Genomic DNA, 21,647 nt, shown 5'->3' on the forward strand with positions numbered 1-21,647 from the left:
GTGGTTCACTCTGGCAATGATGTACCATGCATGGTCAAGGGTAGAGGGGTCCATCTCTCTGAATGGCAAGAGTAGTGTTGACAATGTGTACTGGGTTGATGGTCTTAGACACAACCTTCTGAGTGTTGCCCAGCTGAATGATAGTGGCGTCACTCTGGAATTCAAGAATGGAGTTTGCAGAATCAAAGGAAAGAATGGTGAATTGGTGGCCACCGGCATGCAAACCAAAGGTAACCTATTTCATCTTAATGCAAATATAAGCACATGTCTTATGGGTAAATTTGATGATAGCTGGATATGGCATAGGAGACTCTGCCATATAAACTTTGATAACATTGTGAAGGCTAGTAAGATCAAGGCAATTAGAGGGTTGTCGGTGCTAAGAAAACTGGATAATACCTTGTGCAGAGAGTGTCAATTAGGGAAAATATCTTTGTCAACCTTTAAAGGTAAATCTTTCGCTGCTGACAACTTGCTTGATCTTGTGCATATTGATTTGTGTGGTCCTATGAAAACTAGAAGTGTGTAGGGTGATAGGTTCTTCATCATTCTCACTGATGACTGCTCAAGAATGATATGGGTCACATTCTTGAAAGACAGGTCTGAAGCCTTTATAAAGTTCAAAGCTTTCAGAGCATTAGTGGAGAAGGAAAGCAGTAAAAGGATCAAGTGCCTAAGAACTAATCAAGGAGGGGAATTCACTTCCGGTGAATTCAACAAGTACTGTGAAGAACATGGCATAAAGAGGCAATTTTCTACCCCCTAGACTCCATAGCAGAATGGCCTAGCAGAGAGGAATAACTGGACTGTGGTTGAAGCAGCTATAACCATGTTGATTCAAGGAAAGGTAGCTCACACCTTTTGGAGAGAAGCGGTGAGCACTGCAGTCTACACAATGAACCGGGTACTCATCAAGAAAGGTAAGGATAAAACTCCTTATGAGTATTGGACCGATAAGACACCTGTAGTTAGCTACTTTAGAGTGTTTGGTAGCAAATGTTACATCAAGAGGAGTGAAAACCAGAGAAAATTTGATGCGAAATGTGATGAGGGAATAATCCTAGGCTATTCCACCAAGAGCAAAGCTCTCAAATGTTTCAACAATAGGACTTAGAGAATTATGGAAAGCATCAATGTAAGAATTAATGAAACCTCTGAGAAAACTAAGGAAACTGGCAGTGAGCAAGCAGTAAATGAACCGGTTGCAACCTTCTGAGAACCGATTGACAGCCAACCGAGTACCAGTAACAATGTTCCTACACCGGAAAATGTAGATGCTGATACTGATGGAGATGAGGATGAAGAAGAAAAGAAAGAGGAATCTATCAAGACCATTCCTCAGTATGTCAAGCTGAATCAAGATCCTAAGCAGATCATAGGAGATAAGGATCAGGAATCCTTACAAGAAGAAAGGTCAGAGAAAACTCATGTATGATCTCTGAATTTGAGCCTAAAACATTAAAAGAGGCACATAAAGATGAAGACTTGATCAAGGCAATGGAAGAGGAACTTGACCAGATAGAGAAAAATGGTACATGGTCTTTGGTACCTAGAACAGAGCATAAAAATGTCATTGGTACGAAATGGGTCTTCAGAAATAAGCTAAATGAGGATGGCACAGTGATTAGAAACAAAACCAATTTGGTATGCAAAGGATATGCTCAAGAAGAAGGAGAAGACTATGGAGAAACCTTTCCTCCTATAGCTATATTGGAAGGAGTTAGTATGCTTCTTGCATATGCAGCTTTTAAAGGCTTCAAGGTATATCAAATGGATGTAAAATCTGCATTCCTAAATGGTGTACTTGAAGAGGAGGTGTATATAAAGCAACCAGATGGGTTTGCCCTATCTGAAGATAGTGACATGGTATGTAGGCTACATAAAGCATTATATGGCCTAAAGCAGGCACCTAGAGCATGGTATGAACGTCTACATTCCCATCTTGTGAAGATTGGATTTGAGAGAACAAGTGAAGATAGTAATATCTACTTGAAGTCTGAAGGAGATCAGATCCTGATCTGTGAGGTATTTGTTGATGACATTATCTTTGGTGGAGATGACAAGATGAGTCATGAGTTTGTAGATGAGATGAAGAAAGAGTTTGAAATGTCACTCATAGGGGAGATTAAACTCTTCATTGGACTGCAGATCCAGCAGATGAAGGATGGAATCTTTATCACTCAGTCCAAGTATGTCAAAAAGGTGTTGAAGACCTTTGGAATGGAAGATAGCAAACCGGTTGGTACTCTGATGGTGACCGGTTGTAAACTATCTAAAGAAGATGACTCAGAATTGGTTGATGAGAAGGAATACCGATCAATGATTGGTAAGTTGCATTATGTAGTGCATAGCAGACCGGATATTGCACATGCAGTTGGCATTACTGCAAGATTCTAGAAAATCCCATGAGAATCTCACTTGGTTGCAGTCAAGCAGACTCTCAGGTATTTGAAGGGAACTGTTGACTATGGATTGTGGTATCCTTATAGCAAGGATTTCAACTTGAAAGTATACACAGATGCTGATTGGGCAGGCAGTATAGATGACCGAAAAATCACAACCGGTGGTGCATTCTTTCTTGGTGGTAGACTGGTCTTATGGATGAGTAAGAAGTAGAGTTGTATCTCTTAGTCTACAGCAGAAGCAGAATATGTTGCAACTTTCATGAACTGCACTCAGACAATTTGGATGAAGTATGTATTAAATGGCTTCAAAGTTCATGTATTTGAATCGGTAAGTATATTTTGTGAAAATACTAGTGCAATTAATATCTCCAAGAATCCGGTTTTACATTGTAGAACCAAGCACTTTGAGCTTAAGTATCATTTCTTAAGGGAAAAGGTTTAGAACAAAGAGATTGCACTGGAACATGTTTCCCATAAGGAGCAGTTAGCAGACATATTCACCAAACCTCTCCCAAAGACTACATTTATGTACTTTAGAGGTGAATTAGGGGTGTTTCCCCTTCAGGAGGTAAACTAAAAGCATATGCTCCACATCAGTTAGGTATTGCATAGTCAAATTTATTTTGGATTGATTTGTTGAAGGATGCTACTCCTCAGGGGGAGCAGCATAATGGAACAGGGAAGCTTGTACCTCCACTTTGGCATTGTTGTCAAAGGGGGAGAAGATGTGAAGCAAAGAAGATATTTGCAAAAATTGGGGGAGAAGATGTGAAGCAGATAGGTAACTTTGTATATTGCCATCAATGCCAAAGGGGGAGATTGCTGGCATTATGTGAACCGGTATGAGGACATAATGACATTGTATGTCATCATTGATGTCAATATGCTGAAGAGGTGAGAACTGGTACAAAACTATAAACCGACATGTGTGCCAAAGTGAAGTGGTGTGCTTGTTCAAAGGTGAACCGGCATATGGTTATGGGAACCGGCACATGGAAGCGTTGTATGACTATCAGTTGGTAGTCTCAACTTTAGGGTTTCTGGTTAAAGTGCTTCAAGCCTGTGTGGCTCAACCAGTGACTTTGTGTGATGAGTTAGCATGATAACAAAGAACAGATCATGTTGCCACGTAAGCCTTGTGCGCGTGAAGGATCTTGCATGAAGGAGATTGTTCCTATCTACCTTGGAAATGTGAGAAGTCTGTAAAACGGTGATAATGTGTGATGGGTTATCAGCCGCCATAAAATTGGTGGAAATGGACGATGGAGAATGTCTTGAGATTGGATCAAGAACTGCTGCATTTAATGTAGTGTGCTCAATGGTCAGGATTGAACCGTTTGAATTCCTTAACCTAATAGGTTTAGGGTTTATGGTTTATGCTACCGACCTATCTATTTTCCTATAAGGTCGATGTTGTGTCTCTTTCTGAAGTTGTTGGCAAAAGTTTTGTGTGTGTATCCATGAGAAGGGATACGTGATTCTTGCCAGACCAAAAGGAGAGAAGTGATACCTACAGAGTGTAAGTATAGAAGGTGAAGAGGAGCTTAAGCAAATCTGCATTGGCATTGAGTGCTATTACCAGATCATTGTAATGCCTGTTGATCTCTAACCACCTCAACAGTTGGAAAATCCCTTAACAGGGTAGCCTTAACCGGCTTACTGTAAATCCTTTAATAGGGTAATTCAAATCTATTGAGTTCGAAATCCTTTAGCTATTGAGTTCTTTAAATCCTCTAACAAGGTAACCTTTAACAGAGTTTAACCCTTAACCGGGTATTGTAGCCATCCCTTAACTGAGTGATCTCTAACAGGATCGGTTCCTAGCAGAACCTATTGTAATGTCTCTAACTGGACAAGGCTTCTAACAGAGCGGACTTCTAAAGAGTTCAAAAATAGCTTGTGGGTATTCATCCCCACCGTGGTTTTTCCCAATTGGGTTTCCACGTAAAAATGTGTGTCATGTGTGATGCTTTTATCTTGTGATTCTTTGCTATTGTCTGTCAAGCATATGATGGTTCTGTGTTTTATGCCTGTCAATAAAACATGTTGAACTAGCTGTTATTATGATCTGATGATACATTACCTATTTATGCATAAGGGTGAAATGGTAGGGTAGTCTTGAGTTGAGTGAAAAGCTAAGTGAGTAATGGGTTAATGCTTGTCTCAGTCAGTCTTAGCTTTACCAGTTGCACTTTGTTTCAAACCGATGTCACTATTTACTAGTCATTTGAAGTGTCTGCTGTTAGACCGGATTAGGACTGTATTTTTGTCTGTATTGATTCACATCCCCCCTTAGTACCAGGTTAGTACTATCAGTTCATCATTGAGTTATCATTATGTAACATGCTCCACTCTCCATCTAATGGTACTCCAAATTGTTCTAACATATAGTAAGTGACTTGCAAATTTGTCAATAATTCTTAATTGGAAGTGGAAGTTGACATCAATTTTTCATCCAAAGCTATATTCAAGGTTATCAATGGTTTGGTCATGGACAAAAAGTTATCCTCATTTATGTCCTTAGGAAACAGGTCCAAATCATGCTTTATTTTATCCTCCAAATTATTTTTGAAAGAAAAATCTCCTGTCAATTTCTTATTAAGTGGACCAATAAGATTCTACATGCTAGAGGTCAAAGGACACATTAGAAAGGCTTGGCCCAATCTATCCTCGTTGTGAGCCATAATATTGAGCAGTCACCTCTTGTTTATCCAAAAACCCAAATCATTGTGTAGTTGCATAATTAATCATAGATGCTCGCAAAAACTAGCTCCGCCTACATAGGCCCTACCAATAGTGACAATATACACTTGAACACTAAATGAATGACATGTGGAAAGCCACGTCACATGGCTAGGACGTGGCTCTAGCATGTTCATCTCCTAAGTATGATAATGTGTGGCTGTCTTTTGTAAGATCAATGGCCAAGATCTTCGCACTATTGCAGAGTTAGCCGAAAGTGATTGATGAAGATAACTCCATAGTGCTGAAGGTTTTTGTAAACTATGGAAAATAAAAAATAATAAAATTAAAGACATTAAACTAGTACACATGCTTATAATTTGAATTTACCATTGTAAGCATTTATGCTCTAGGGTTTTCTACGCAGGCTATAGTTGCATTTGTTACATTAATCATTGCTCTCTTAAATTCTTTGTGTCTTTCAATTTCATGAGCCTATCAGCCTAATTGATCATATACAATAATAGAGTTGTAGAGTAAATCATTTTAAGTTTTATTTTGAAACCCTATCTATAACCTACATCGGTTTAATAGTGCAGTAGGGAAAAAGCCAATAACAAAACCAAAATTGAAACCCATCTCATACAAAATTACAAATACATATTCAACAACTTCCAAAATGAAGCAAACCAGACATAAAAAAATTCTAGAAATGATATTATCATGAAAGAACTTGCACATGATAGGTTAATAGCTGGGTAGGGCCAACACCCATTATATGAAGATAACATTAAAAATAAAGATACAACAATATTTGGTTTGTAGCCAAAAATATATTTCAATTGAATGTCCAATAGTGACATAAAATATGGCACAAGTACTTATCAAAAAAAATTAACAACCCATAACCCACAATAGAAAATTCAAAATAGAATGAAGCAGCTAAACCATACTTTAGGACTAGGAGACATTTCAAGTCCACCTTGCCGCTTCACGTTCCTCCTTCATTCTGTCCTGCCGAACTTTCTTGGCTTGTAAGATGAGTTAGTAGTCCTATCCACATTTAACATGAGCTTTGCCTGCTGCAATTTCCTCCACACCGCATCTATTGTCCTCAATCCATTCCTCTTTGCTCCCTAGTTGCAGTGCCCCTACAATCTCAGCCACATCTGCCTCATCATTTTCAGCTTCATCTAGAAACCCTTCAATGGTCAAGAAGTCCTAATGCCAATCATCTTCCTTGGGTTCCTTGATTTTGGCTACAAAAAGGAGGAAATTGATACTACATAGTATATCACTCCTCTACCCCTATAGCAGCTGGGCATTGTGTGTTTGTACAATCAAAATTTAGAAACCCCCCCAATGTAATATTTCTGTGGGAGGGGAATGGGGAGTTTATTATCCATATTATTGATCACCACATCAATGTCATGCAAATATGGATGCTCAAATAGCATATGGGTGAGTTTTTTCACCCACTCCTTGGAAACCATCACATATAACACTAGGGCAAGAAAAAAGGTCAGAATGTCTGAACTGACCCTATGCCTATGATATGCCATTAGAAAATCCAACGCCAACATTGTCTTGATTACATGCATTATGGACCGATGGTCATTCACCAAGACCCCTCCTAACCATTTATCAGTGACTTCATCTACAAACATTGTTTGTTGTTTCATTTCCCTAAAAATAATCAGCGTGTCCATCAATCCCACCTCTACGTTTCCAACTCGAACATGTAATGTGGAAATATGGTAATACCCCAATAGCCAATTTAAAGGCATTAGCTTGACTTCATCAATGATCATAAATGTATCATTAAAGGAACATTTACCATAAGTTGCCTTCTGTGGTATATATTAAATATTATCTTCTTTTATTATTTTTCTATTTTTTGATATAAGTTATAACAACCATAGCGTATTTTCTATATGGATTATTTTTCAAAAAAATGGCACATAGTCAAATTTGAGATCAAGAATGTAAACCCAAGCAGAAGATCATTTCAAATGAGTGAACGACTCAAGAATTAATGCTTAATGTTAACACATTGACAAGGATCACACAATGATAAGGAAATTGCCAAGACAAAACAAAATATCCTTAATATTATGATTCATCATTCATGTAACATCTAAAAGTACAAATGGAGACAATCTTAGCAACAATATAGTACTCTATTCATTAAGTAATTGAAAAAATACTGAGAGAAAGTCTACATTCTAATTTATTTCACCATGAAACCACCCTACACAAATAGACAAGACAAATCCTTGTTTCTACTCTCCTCAAAGATTAATTTTTTTTAGAATCCTTCTTAACAGCCTTGGTATTCCTTTTATAATAATAAGGATTCCAACAAGATAGCAGCCATTTACAAGAATGTGTAACATGTATTGCATGTATAGGATGTCAAAAAACTGCCAAGCCAGTATACATGAAAGCTTTGGTGTCGAGACATAGAAAGCTTCCATGAATGGCAACAACCTTATGAGAAATGCCACTATCGCACAAGCGTGGTTATTGATGCAGACGATACCAGGATACAAAATTGTCATTGCATTTCATGGTAGGGGAGAACTTTGATAGTTTTGATCAATCAAGGATGCTTGATTCCAAAACCGCATCTCCTGTGTCTTCACCCATCTTTCTCTCTGCATTCCACCCATTATAAGGTGGAAATGGCAGTTGCCAAAGAGATCAGAATTATTTGCAACTGCAACTAAACCCTATAGTGGCACTCAAACCTTTTAATAACCCTTTGTTTATCTTTGAAAAATTTTAATAACCCTTTCGATACAAGGTAAGTCATCAATCTTCTTTACTTCATGGCATCAAAAAACCTTCATCCATATCTCTTTATGCTAGAATTCAGCTGCACCTTCTATACACTTCATTTTGAAACCTCTTCAAGAAAGGCAACAAAACTTCATAAAAACTTATCCTAGAAATATGTCTATCTTCTACAATTTGATAAGTAGCACACAGATTATATAACTTCTATCTTCTACATTCAGAAATGTAACATTTGAATAATGACCCTATTTCTTGATTTGCAAAGTGGCAACAACTGACAATCGGGTCTATACTTTGGACTATTCCACATTTTGTATTAATTTGTGTGAGATGTACTTTTCTATCATTCCACAAGAAAGCTTTCATTCCAACAGGCTTGACACTTGTACATAACACACGAACCTCAACACAGACCTTTACCGAGGGGGGGTTTCTTAAAGTTATTCCTAAGGATGGTAGGGATTGTTGTCTGAGATGGTGGACAAATTGGATGTGGTTGCATATGTCTTGATGCAGCATGAGAGAATGTTCTAGATCTATGTGGTTTCATGGACGACAGTGATGATAGGCAACATTGACAATGTTCTTTAACCAGAGGAATTATTCATGAGTTTGAAATTTGACTTCAAGTGGGAGAACATTGGAATGTGAAGTCAATTAGGACTCTGCTTCCCTATGTGTCATTCAAGTTCTTTCCAATTAGGACTATGTTCTCGTATGTGTCATACATGTAGTTTTGTGAGTCATACTTACTATATTTAGTAAGTTGTCTTCAACTAGGACTCTGCAACTTGGGTGCATTGACTTAGTAAATTATTAAGTCATTCATAGTAGAATCAAGTTGGACTCTATATGTGTCAACCTTGTAGATGATTGAGAACCACATATAGGCTTAGTCAATAATATGACTAAAGTAGTGGCATTAGAAGGGTTAGAGGTGGCAAATTTGAGAGCTTAATTATAGCATTAAATTTCTCAAATTTTTTTATATTAGAGTATCTTTCCCTCCTTTGGAAATCTAGGGGCTATAACAATTTTGAGATTGTATTGTAACTATTTTTTTTGTTGATTTATGCTTGATGACTCTCTAGTTTTGGAGCATGGGGTGTTTTACCCAAAAGGGTTTTTCCCATGGTAAATTTGTGTTCTATTCTTCTATCTTTTCTTCTATTTTTTATTATGTGTGATTTAATCTAAATGTATGCATGCTTCTCAAACTGTTGTTCGATCTCAGAAGATCTTAAATTGCAATCACTTTTCTCTAAGGGATAATGTGGGAAATTATTAATGCCTGATTCCTCTTTATGGTATCCTAGTGTGTAAATTTGTGTTGGATGCTTGATATGCATATTGATCTCGAGAGATGGATCTTTAAAGGTACTCGGATTTCCCAACAATTATTATACTATGTTTGACAACAACAAATATACAACACTAATGTGTGACGATTTTTTAATATCTATTGGGTTTATTTTGGCAGTTGTTTTTATCATTCAAGCCAATTATTAGAGGTTGTTGATTAAATTAAATATGGTTAAAAAATGTTACAAGTTAGTTGATGTTATTTGCATGCATATTAGATTTAATATAAAAAATAATATTGGTTCAAATGAAAGTATTATTAGTTTATTTGACCATGCTAGCTCAATAATGGTGAGTTGTTAGTATTCACTTGTTCAATTTTCTAGTGTTAGAATTGTGCTATATTGAATATTTTCATTTTGACAAAATAAAAAGATTAATATACTAATAATATTGGTAAGGAGAAATATTAATTTAGTTATGAAACATTAGTAAAATCATATTTAGTTATGGCAATAAGGTATATTAGTAATGTTAGTAAATGAAACAACATGCTAGTACTAACTGAGATATTACAATAATATTATCAAAACTTTTATAAGACCTAATTAATTCATTTTGTTAATGTGTTATAGTTTCTTTGTTGGAAATAATGTTAGTAATGAGGACTAAAAGTTCACTTGCTACCTTAAAGGCATTGTAATACCCTCAATATTTACTACTCTAACAAGATGTGTATATTTAATTAACTATCATTATTTCTAAAAGAATATAAAGGAAATAATTTGAAAATTATGGATAACATATATATAAAGATATACATGGTATCTATATCAAACAACTATATTTCAAACATGATTAATGAATTATTTAATCCACTATTTTTAATACTACTATTGTAACAACATTCTATACTGCACTTAAGAGAGTAATTTAATTTCATGAGAAGGTAAAGTTAAAACATGAATGTAAATATATATCCAAGGAAAAAATTTCAACTTTTAAATTAAATTCTTTAACACATAACAAATACAAATCATTGCATTCTATAAGAAACATTGAAATAACTTACAATTTTTCATCAAAGAAATATACTTACTCTTTTCCTTCTAAGAATTTATATAGTTTCAATTAAACAATTGAGTTTACAATAAAAAAATAGAGTTAAGAAATTATTGGTGTGTGGATAACCTGATCTACATCTCAAGCCTTGATGCGTTATCTGTAGGAGGGAAGGCATCACCCAAGTAATTTTATTCTAAGCTCAAATTGGTGGTCTCCCATACACCTTCCAATTGGAAGTGGCCTTACTATTCATAAGGGTATAGATGAGGGAACTATTAAGGACTCCCATCCAAGTTTTGGTGTGGTCTCCTACATAATTCCAATTAACCATACAACTATAGATATCCTAATATCTATGTATAACCATTTTAATTGGACTATACAGCTAGATTCGATGAATCGACTCCGATGCAAGTAGATTATTGCATCACTTTGGCCAAAGATTCATATTGATAACAATTATAAAGAAGTGTAGACAAATATTCATGCACCTCTACTCAACATGGATTACTATACTCATAATATACTTACAACTTCATAAACTCAAAATATACTTAAGAGTTGAAATGAAACTTCTCATGTCATGTTTTCTCAGATTTACTAAATCATAACAACTGCCACTAGTTTGCATGTCAAAATGATAAAATAAGTTTTTTAATAAAAATACATCTCATATCAAGATAGCATAACTTTCAATTATTTAAGGGACATTCAAGTAATATCACCCTTCATTTACTCGTGACTTGGTTAGTATCATTGCTACTACTATTGATAGGAGACTTACTGTTTAAGAAAAACAACTTCTCCTAAGATCTTGTTCTAACTAAGTTTTGAAGGTAGTCTATAATAAAAAAAATTAACATTTTAATGTCCAAAATGACTTTTTTTAGAGAACATCTTCTTTAAAGAAAGCCTCATGAGTAATTTCTACCTTTATGAGAATGTTCTTCTTTACCTAATTGATGTGGTCTTTAGGGTCAAAAACCCTCTCTACTCTAAGATTTAAGGAATATATAAACTTCTTGTAGCTTTGCACTTCCTCAAGTGTAACAAACACAATAGAGAAATCTAAAAAATCTATTATATGGGGCAAGAAAGTGCCTTTCTTCTATTTATCCATTATCTATTTTTCCATCCACATCATCTGCCACATAAACTCCAAAAATGCCAATGATGGAGAAACAATTCTAGGGAAATGATGAGGTGCTTTAAGGAATCCATGCATCCTCATAACCATATAATGAAAAAATAAAACCAATCCCCAAACTTGTGAGTATGACCTTCATTGGGCTTCAAAATTATTGGCCTCAATAATTTCATTATTCTTGGGGGAAACTTTTCTGGAACCAAATTAAAATCAACCACGATCTTCATTACAAAATATTCATGAAATGTGTCATAATTACTATTTTTGCACCTATTATCCCAGACATAACTCTAGCATTGAGCTAGTAGCATTGAACCTTATTTGTCCGCCATTTTCAAATTGCAATTTCTGGCTCCATGAGTTATGTTTTGACATAAGATTAAGTGGCAGAGAAGAGAATAATGTCTGAAATCAAGTAGGGTTATATTCCTCTTTACTTTAATCAATCCTTCATGGATCACACACAATATTTTTGTGGGAAAATCAAATTCTATATTCACCTCTGAGTGTTGTATTCTCATTGCCATCATCATCAAGTCTATCGACATTCTATCCTCTGCATTCCTTCCCATCAGTTGACACAAGGCAAAGTAAATTCTAGAAAAATAGCTCTCAAAATATTCAACCAAGAATGGTTCCTATTCTATCAATGGGATTGGCATTCTACTATTATCAACATCTTTGTTCTAGTACATGGGAAGCTCATCTCTCCTACAAGTTTTCCATGACCTCTTATAATACTCAATCGATTTTTTTTATTTTATTATTTCTAAGTCTTGTTTATTCAACATGAACCATTCAACAATTTTAGGCTTGTCCAACATTATCAAAAGTGAACCATAAGGTTTTCATAACTATTTTTGATATTGCATTGTAATTTTGGGCCAAGATCCCGATCAAGTCAACCTCTATAAATTTTTTGACATAAATAACTGTTCTAAATCTAATTTCTAGGGGTTAGACACTAGGACTTTCTCCTCCCTCATGGTGTTGAAATACTCAAACAAACCACATCTTGAAATAGGAATGATTGCACACCTACATCCTTGGGCCACATCCCTAACAACTTCTTATGACCTTTATCAGTTGAACTGAGAAAAATATCCAAAATTGTTTATTCTAATAACCCCCTTTTATCCTTAGACATTAAATATTCTCCCTTTTAGATAGTTGACTCAATATTTCAAGGCATATTGACATAATACTCCACTCCCTAACTAGGGTTTATTTCTTATAACAACAAAGTCACTTTAAATGAAAAGGTGAAAAATGCAAGAAAACTCACTACTTCAAACACCACTTCTAGGAGATAGAGCACTTATAGGTTTGCTTAATGTTTGAAATCCTAGCTATCACTGACTCGCCTTTTGCCAACTAATTGTTTCGAATTCTAGGTGATCATAATGAGTTACAAACTTTTGAATTTATTACTCCCAAATTGTAACTGAACATCCATCATGTCACCATTAAGCTAGTTCATGTGAAACTAGTGAACTTGATAGTCGTGTCTTTCAATCATACAGAAACAGATAGTCTAGATGAACCTAAGGTTAAGTTGGAAAGCAAAAACACAATAGGATTTATTTCTTTCTTGTCAATCAGCTTTAATGCTTCCCTACCTTGCAAGTTATCTTGACCACTAAGTACACCCAGAATGAGACCATGAGACGAAAAAAATAAAGATTTTAACCTCACCCCACCATCCCACAATTTAACCTTTGGTTAAATTTTAACCTTCCCGGTATTGTCGGATATGTACCACCTTTCCTTATTCTCATCGTCATATCGCAAGTTAACTGGTGATCACTATTTAGGGCTGCATAGGATCGTGAGGCCTTTCAAGCCTATCAGCAATCCTTCATACCACTCTCCCTCTGTGCAAACTTTGACTCTTCCATTTGTCATGTGGGGTTGTGGGAAACCACTAGCCTTCACATACATTTCCTCTTGCCATCCTACAATCTCTTAAGATTGCAAACTGCTACCACCCATGGGGCTACAAGAACAGCTTAAGTCATTTGAGAAACATATGAACTAAGGATAAAGGGTAAAATTTGAGAAAATGAAACTCGTCAAAAGGTAAAATCGAACAAAATGGGCCAGTTACTTTATGAAACGACAAGGCTTGATACCTAAAATAGTTGTCACTAGATATTGTCAGGCAATGACAAATTAGAAGAAAAGCAAGACACAAAGGGCTAAAGACCCATATAACCAGACTTACAAAATGTTTACTTTCCCTAATAGCTCTCAAAGGGAAGATATTGCAGTGTCAGAAAGACTAGAGAAAAATTGACAATCCTAACACCCTGCTAGATATTTTTTATCTTCTTGAAGAGATCCCTAAGGTTATAAATGTTGTGGATCTAAAAATCTTGGTGAAACCAGTCTCTATTCATGAAGTTAAAGGTGTGGTATTTTCCTTTGGAGCATATACAACTCCTGTGCTATATGCTTTCATGCATGTATACCATCTTTCAAGAGTTTTGGGACATGTTATAATTTGATCTTTATAATGCGGTTAGAGATTTTTCCGACCAGGTCAGTTGCTAAAGTGAATTCTACTTTTATTGCCTTAACCATGACCTAATCAGTTTTCTTCCATGAGAGATTACAGACCTATAAGCTTATGCAATACTTTATATAAGATTATTTCTAAGCTTCTAGTAGATAGATTGACTTTTCCTAATAAAAAAGGATTTGTAAAAGGAAGACATATTTTGGATGTTGCTCTCACTATGCATAAATTAATCAATTAAATGGAATTAAATATGAAACATAGGATAATGTTAAAACTTGATATTTCAAAAGCTTATGATAGAGTCTCTTGGCCTTTCATAATAGAGGTGCTTAAAAAATATGGATTCAAAGGAAGATTTTTGAAAATGTTAATTGAAAGTATATCTACTCCCTCTTATTCTAAGTTGGTCAATGGATCTCCCCATGGATACTTCTTTTGTGATAGAGGCTTGAGATAGGGTGACCCCTGTCCCCTTACCTTTTTCATAATTATTGATGAGTTTTTGGGAAGAAATATTCTGAAATACCTTGATCTCAATTTTTTAAAAGAGGTTAAAGTTGCTTCATCTTTGGCTTTGTCCTCTCATCAATATTTTGTGTATTGTACCATTATTTTTAGTAAGCCTCTATCATTGAAGAAAAGTGATGGAAGGACATATTGAATGACCATGTGGAGGCGTCAAGACAATATATGAATTACAATAAAAGTAAACTTTATCTTTCCAAAGTGGATCCCTTTATCAAAATAAAAATAATAAATATTCTTTAATGCCAATATGTTGATCTCCCAACCTCACAACTAAACTTACCTCTCATCTCAAAGAAACCAAGCAATAATTATTGGAGTCATATTATTGAAAGAATTTTAAAAAGACCTGATAGGTGGCAAGACAACTTCTTAGCGAGGTGGAGAAACTATAACTTCTTAAGGCTTCTTTGCATAATATTCGAGTATATTGTTTGTCTCTTTTTAATATTACTATTTTCCTTGCTGATAAAATTGAACAAATTCAAATTAAATTTATTGAGATTGAGATGAAGGAAAGGTAAACAATTGCCCTCATGAGCTGGGATAAGGTATGGCAGCCTAAGAAGTATTGTGGTCTTAAGATAAGAAATATTAAATTATTTAACAAATCCCTTTTGGCAAAAATTGATTGGAAAATTGTTGAAGGGGCCCAGGACTAGGTAAATATTATATAAGCCAAATATTTAGGTAATGGACATCCTAGTCAATTCCTTCGTGAAACCAATCTTCCCAATGGTTTTTCTATCTAGAATAAACTATTAGAAGTAAAAAATGTTGTTAGGCAAGGAATAAGGAAGCTTATAGTGAATGGTAAGAAAACTATGTTTTTGGAAGATGTGTGAAAAAACAATATTGATCTTTCTTCAGTTAGTTCCTTAAACCTTTTAATATGACTTTTGGTTAGCTTAAATGGGAAATTTATTTTTAAATATGTTAAATGGAAAGGGAATCAACCTACTTGGAAATATTCTAGGTAGTGCAGTTGTTGAGTTACAAAAGACTAAGAGAAAGCGAGGAATATAGATGGGAGACTGATTTGAATATTATTTAATAGTAGTTGGGAATTGTTGCTTCTTTATGAAAGACAAAGGAGATGAGTGGATTTAGAAGTACCTCCCTTTGGAAAATTTCTCTACTTAATCTACTAATTCATCTCTTGAAAATGCTCCCCAAGTTTCTTTCAAATGTGGTCAAGTTTGGATTTCCAAACTCACTCCTAAAGTTAATTGTCTCTGGGGGATTGAGGCCAAACATAATATTCTCACTATAGATAATTTGAATAGAATAGATTTTTTTGTTAATAGTGTTCCTTGTGTTGTGTTGATTCTATAAGAATTGAACATTTACTATTTCATTACACTTATGCATGGGAAGTTTTGTCTATTATTTTTTCATCCCTTACTATGTGTTGGGTCTTTCTTGGAAATTTAAGAGAGTTCTTGGAAAACTGGCAACACTGCCTATTTTGTCATCCCATTGTTATGGACTTCTGGAGACAAATTCCCCCATTTGTGTCATGGGGCCTATTGAAAGAGAGAAGCAATTGTATCTTCAAGGACCAAGCTAGGAATACAATGGAGCCTTTTATGTCCACCAAAAAAAAGATTCAAGAGAACATCAATGTTGCTTTGTATGGGTATTCTAAAAGAATACCAACCTATAAGGAACTTAGGATCAAATAGCAATGAGGAATAAAACATGATTTGACTAAAATAAATTAGTCAAATATCCTAAATAGGAAAATAAGTAGATGGCATCCCCTTGATGAAGGTTGGGTAAAATGTAACTTCTATGGATACTCTAAGTGGAAACCTCCAGTATCTCTCATGTGAGTGGAGTTATTACTAAGAGAAAAGAGAGAATAATGGAAATATTTGGCAATAGTATAGGAAGAGGCTCCAATAATAGGGTTGAAATTGTTGCTACTTGGTGGTGGATAAAAAGGCTAAAAGCATTGAACTTTCAAAAAATTATCTTGGAAGGCGATTCTAAATATATTTTCTCTAGTTTAGATAGAGAAGTTGCTACTTGTTAGGATACTAGAATAATGATGGAAGAAAGTAAGACCTTACTTAGGAGTTTCCTTCATTCCAAAGTGCAATTTTTTTTTAGGGAAAACAATAATGCTGTGGTTGAGATGTCCAATGTGTCCCTATATTACAATGAATTGAACTATATGCATTATAGTCAATGTTCTATAAGATTGAAGGAAATACTAAGCAAACAAAGACCACAACTATGTCAATCTACGATTTAAAAATAAATATTTTATTTATGAAATGGGTTGAACATTATGTTTGTTACCTGAAAATGATCATGAGATTAATGGATTTGATGGTGTTTCATATTGACATGAGTGACAATGAAAGGTATATGGTTGCTAATAAATTTTAAATCCGTAGAACAATAACTTATTTAATGCAAATTCTCTCACTTAGATTTGTGATGATGGCCGTATGAGGAAAGGACATGTTGGGAAAGGTGATGTACATATAATTAAGTCAAATACTCATGTGAATTTTATGAAATGAGTACTATGTTAATAATTTCTCAAAAAAGGAAAGTTCAGGCTAAAATACCTAAAAGTCAGATTTGTGTATTTCTAATGACTCATCCCAATTTTGGTTTTCAAAATTATTAGATAAATTTATTAATTCTTAGTCTTAAGGATAGAGTCAAGGAAGAAAACATGGCAAGAGCTATGAAGAGGTTGGAGCCAATGGAAGGGAGACCTTTGGAAGCTCTTTAATGATGTCATTTTGGTTCCCTTCTTCAAAGCCATGTAGGGATACAATTGTATTCTAACCCTAAAATTCTACAATTCATGGTCGAATGGGGAGGTTTCAATAGGGAGCATTAAACTTAAGGTGACCTTGAAGTTAATTTTTGAGGTGATGGGTCTTCACTACAGAGGCTTAAGCATTGTAAAGAAGAGCTTAGGAGAACACACATAGTTCATCAAAAAATTGTTTGAAGAGCATGAAAAATTAAGATTACAAAATTGGTATGATAAATCCAGTGTTCCTCATCCCTACATTGTGGTTAGCTTACATGTTCCCCATTTTGAATCATGTTAGGCATAAAGAGTTTATAATTTTATAAATATGCCTTTGTATCTTTTCTCCTCTCTATGTAAAAAACACTAAAAATGGGGGCTCCCCTCCTCTGTACCAAGGTCTTGTCCTAGCCCTATATGAGCATGTGTTTGCTATGACTCCATAAGGTAATAGATTGTTAAGCCAAAATGTTAACCCTCTCAAATCCTATAGCTCGGTAAAAATTGATTTAATTAAGAGTAAACCCCATTCCCTATGAAAATTTTTTGTCTCTTGGAAGAAAAAAGACAAGCCTAGCAATAACCCCATTGTGTCTACTAAAGAAACAAACCTCCTCAAAGCCACACCCCAAAAAAGGAAAATTCTTTTCTACGAAAATTGGTAACCTAAGGCTAGGACATTAGACCTTAAATCCTCCAAACCCAAAACAATTGTTATTGATATTGAAGACCGTGGCCAAGAAAATAGAGAGGAGTACAACATGTAGGGGACTACTAAATAGGATACTAGCATAGGTGAGAGGTGATAATGAAGCATGATCAACTTTCTCTGACGAAGGATCAAGAACCTCAAAAGCATCTATAACCTCATCTAAAATTTCAAAAAACTCCAAAGGTTCACAAACATGGGTTATTTGTTCAAAAGAATGAAGACGTACTTTGAAATCAGAAAGAGGAGCATGGAGAGATGGTGGAGCATTATGATCACCATGTACCTCCTCAATTTTATTCCAAAGAGCATGACACCGCATGAAATCAACAAGTGACTCCAAATGTCTTCATCTATGTATATATAAAGGCTTTATCCCTATGACCTTTCCCAATAAGATTCTGCCTAGGTGTGTCCGGAATAGGAATACAATTATACAAAAAAGGCAAGAAATCATGTTCATTAAGATAAGTGATAATAAAATCATGTCATTGTTGATAATTCTCCTCTCCAAAGTAAATGAAAAACACATTTTGACAATAAAAATTCTTTACAATATGAGAGATAATGCCATCACAAATATAGATTAAAAAAAATAGCCTACGCGACAAAAACTAACTAAAAAGCCTACTAAAAAACCTGATTTTAGCAAAATACCTGTTGAGGCCGAATGACGATGAACAATAAATTTGGTGGATGAATCATGCCATATCCATGATCAACTCAACTACACACAAGCTTCAACACACACCAACGATCACTCAATCTTCATACACCAACAATTAAGCGATCTCCATGGGTACGTTGCAGCAAGTGCCAAATCACCATACTTATGAGTGCTTTCTCATTCCAAGTGCGGAGGTGCAAGCTTTATAAATTGCTAAGTTCCCCAACACGCAGCCAACATGGGATCCTATCTTGGTAGACTCCCACTCCACAAGATGGAAAGCGCCAATGCAATGGCGCTATAAGCACTCCCTCGCAGAAGGAATTTGTTCCCTACAAAGAGCTTCAACAACCAATGCCCCACATGGGTAATAAATAAGTGCCTGGCCAATGAACACCACTTAGGCGACCGGATCCACAAAATAGAAATGCACTACAGTAAATGCACACCTATCACAATATCAATGTGCTCTGCAAATTTTGGAGAGAACAAACCCGACGGCCAGATCTGATGCGAGTCCGAACAAAGGAGTCGAATCAGAGGCCAATACTATGATTCCAGACTAGATAAGTAATTACTGGCTATACTATGATGATATTTTTGGTTGATTAAGGGGTTTTTTATATGTGCTTATTGGTTAATCTGTAGCTTCTGGCTGTTTCTAGACTATCGGCCATTTCTGTTGGTTGATGCTTTGAACTGCTTCTTTCTATTTGTGATTAGGACCCTTTCCCTATTCAATTAATCAAAAACTATCTTTGTAATAAATCTTCTTATAGAAAATATAGTTAGTGTCTATTAAAATCGTTTAGATATATCTATTTGTCTTTATAATAAACCTATTAGCAATTCACATTCTAATATTCAATTACACACATGTTAAATAAATTTTAGTCTTACTGAATGATATCTATTTATTTTATGATGATCCCATTTTTAAAATTAGTTCATGGTTGTTGACTTTATTAAGAAATATCTGTGTCTTTATAGCAACTCACATGCTAATTAAAATATATTTTAATAATAATACAAATGAATGATTATTAATCTAATTGAAGTGTATCTAACTTTCTTTTATAATAAATCTTTTTATATTAATATTAATAATTGTCTTTACAATAAACATATTAGAAAAATTGACATGATAATATATGTTTTATACACACACGTGCACATGCACATAGGCACTGTGTGTATAAATGAATAATTAATATTTTTTTAAACATATCCCTTTATCTTTTTAAAAACTTGTTTTATAATAATATTGTTGAATTGTTATTAGTCTTCTTTACAAATATCTACTTGTCTTAATAACAATACTACTAAATGTCTTTATAGTAATTCTTTATATAATATTAACAAATGACTATTTTCTTTGTTGAAAGATATTTAAATCAATTATATATATATATATATATATATAAATAAAATCATATAACATATATGTCCTAACAAGATTTTTAATATCTACTCTCTTATATAGTAAACCTTTTATACTAATATTATTAAATGTCTTTGTCTTTGTAATAAACCTTTATAATATTAGTGAATAAGTATTGACATTTCCAAGAGATATCTGCTTATCTTTATAATAAATCTATTTGAACAACTTGCATGCTCATTACCACATATATATAATTGATACGCTTGTTAAAATATATCTGCTTGTCTTTATAATAAACTCTTTCATGATAAGGGTAATTATTAATTTTGAAGAGAGAACGCAGCCTTCAAATATTGCCCTTTCATCTTCCATATCCTGAACTTCCGAGCTGCTCTTTTGAAGTGAATGTAATGTGTCACTTTGTGATGGTGCATGGATCAGGCTATGGGGCTTGGTGCTGGTATAAAGTTGCAGATCTACTTCTGAAAGCCGGCCACAATGTATCTTCCCTTGACATGGCCGGCGGAGGTATAGATCCTAGAGACGCCGACACCATATCTTCTTTACAAGAGTACAATCAGCCACTCACAGACTTCTTTACAGCTCTTCCTTCAGACGAGAAAGTATGAATTTGTTCAAAGAAAGGAAAAAAATCATTTTAATTTGTTTAAGTGATTCATTTTAAATTACATTACTAGATGGGTTTTTCTAGAAAATAAATTTTCAGATGAACCGCCTCCACAAATTAAAACTTAAGCCCATCTGTGTCCATTATATCTTTATTTCCAATAGAATTCAGATCATCAAAACCATGGATGTGAACTAATTTGTAGCTGTGTGTCTGTTAAGGTTGTATTGGTTGGTCACAGCGCTGGTGGATTCAATTTGAGTTTTACCATGGAGCGTTTTCCAGATAGAATTGCTGCTGCTGTCTTTGTTACTGCCTTCATGCCCCTCAGTGGAACAACTTTCTCTGATGTGATCACTGAGGTTTGATGAATTCCCTCTCTCTATTATTTTCTGCACCACCAACAGTTATAAACTTGCAACGCTCTTTTTCTAGGTCGCATCAATAGTTGGAGACTTCGGAGACTCCACATATTACTACGGAAATGGGAAAGAAAATCCGGCCACATCCTTCAGATTTGGCACCCAGTTTACTAGACATTTTTTATCACAGAACAGTCCTTCTTGGGTAAATCACTTAGAACAGAATCACTTCGGTAGTGTATCGGGTAGTTTTGGAATTTCAATTGAATAATTGATTTATATGGGTCTGAATGCAGGATCTAATGTTGTGGGATTCACTGGAGAGAAAGTTTCCTCTATGGCAAGAACCTCTTTTGTATACAGTTAAAAACTATGGAAGCGTTAAGAGAATATACGTTGTTGCGAAGGAAGATAAATTACTTGTGGAGGCGTACCAGAGAAAGATGATTGCAGAGAATCCTCCACAAATGGTTTACGAAATTGAAGGATCTGATCATACCATAGTGTTTTCCAAGCCTCTTCATCTGGCTGAGGTGCTCATACAAATTGCTAAGATATGTGTGTGAAAGTGAAGCAATCAGATGCAGATGGATTTTAGTAAAATTTGGGACATCTCAAAATCCTACAATAAACTTTGTCACATGTCAATTATTATATACTATTAAACTTTAT

General features: G+C 34.7%; 1 long non-coding RNA gene across 1 annotated transcript; it reads left to right on the forward strand.

Moving 5' to 3' along the window:
- Positions 1-20,521: 20,521 nt before the first annotated feature.
- LOC131856049 (uncharacterized) lies at positions 20,522-21,166 on the forward strand. Its single transcript, XR_009358160.1, has 3 exons — positions 20,522-20,608; positions 20,835-20,975; positions 21,049-21,166. It is a non-coding gene; the product is annotated as an uncharacterized LOC131856049 (long non-coding RNA).
- Positions 21,167-21,647: the final 481 nt, after the last annotated feature.

The sequence above is a fragment of the Cryptomeria japonica genome, chromosome 1 (genome assembly GCF_030272615.1).
Source record: "Cryptomeria japonica chromosome 1, Sugi_1.0, whole genome shotgun sequence".
Classification (NCBI taxonomy): Eukaryota; Viridiplantae; Streptophyta; class Pinopsida; order Cupressales; family Cupressaceae; genus Cryptomeria; species Cryptomeria japonica.